The 1,205-nt window shown below is 32.8% G+C and overlaps 1 protein-coding gene across 2 annotated transcripts in view; it reads left to right on the top strand.

Annotated features, from left to right (window-relative positions):
* The window catches only part of PPP2R5A (protein phosphatase 2, regulatory subunit B', alpha), a 62,743-nt gene that overhangs the window by 21,904 nt on the left and 39,634 nt on the right, over positions 1–1,205 (top strand). The gene's annotated exons all lie outside the window — the stretch shown is intronic.

Here is a 1,205-nt window from a genome sequence, read left to right as displayed (position 1 = left end):
TCTTGCTGCTTTCAAGATTTTCTCCTCGTCTTTGATTTTCATCATTTTTACTATGATGTGTCTGTTTGTAGATTGTGTTCACTTTATCCTTCTTAGAGTTTGTTAATCTTCATAGATGTGTTAGGCTAGTATTATTCCTTCTCTGTGCAGTTTCCTTCTCTTTAGTACTTTCCTATGCAAATTCTAGCCACCTTAGTGGCCCTGATCTCTCGTCTTTGTTTATTTTGCTCAGTCAGGCTGCTTGCTCTTTTGGGGCTTCTCTTCCCTGTGCTTTCTGTATCTGGAAGGTGCTACCAGATAGAGAGCTGGTGCAATTGTGAGGTTCATTCTGTTTCCCTTCTCTCAGTGATCACAGTCCTGTACTGCCTGTTTTCCGACATCTGAAAATAATCATTTCTTATATTGTATCCAGTTTTTAGTAGTTTATGGTGGGAGGGCTAGTGTCTGTAGGAAGAAATCTTGCCCCCACTTCTTGTCATTCTTGTCCAATGGGTATGAAATAATGTATGACATTTTGTGTATAAATTCATATATACAGTTTATATATACTTACATTTTTCTGCTTACCAGTGTGGTTGAATATCTTTTCATAGGCTTATTGGTCATTTATGTTTCATATGACCTTTTTTCCTATAGATTTTGTTTTTTTCATAATGATGTATAGGTGTTCTTTTGTATATTCTGTATATTTTGTACACCAATCCTTTGTTGGTTATAAAACTCTAAATGCTTTACAGTTTTCCTGTTGTTCACATTTAGTTTTTTAGTTTTCTTGGAATTAATTTTTATATGTGAGGGAAGGATCTAATTTTATTTTTTTCATGAGTAGCCAGTATAATTTATTGAATTTTAAAAATTTCCTACTGACCTTTTTTTAAAAAAAACAAAAACAAAAAACGCCACTTTGTTATATGCTAACCTTCTGTATATTACACTGGCATGTTTCTAAGTGCCTTATTTATTTTTCTCAATTGGTCTATTTCTGCACAACACCATGTGGCTTTAATTACTAAATGTGGTAAGATGATTCTTTATCTTTTTAAAAATCATCTTGGCTATTCTTAGCTCTTTATTTTTCCAGATGAATTTTTAAGAACCACTCTAATGGTTCCACTAAAATACCCTGTTGAGAATTTGATCTAAATTGCATTTCTTGTATAGATTCATTGGGGAAAACATTAATTCTTCTCATCCATGAGTATAGT

Source organism: Propithecus coquereli, unplaced genomic scaffold (genome assembly GCF_000956105.1).
Source record: "Propithecus coquereli isolate 6110/MARCELLA unplaced genomic scaffold, Pcoq_1.0 Scaffold129, whole genome shotgun sequence".
Classification (NCBI taxonomy): domain Eukaryota; kingdom Metazoa; phylum Chordata; class Mammalia; order Primates; family Indriidae; genus Propithecus; species Propithecus coquereli.
This window is presented reverse-complemented; position numbering and strand designations above follow the sequence as displayed.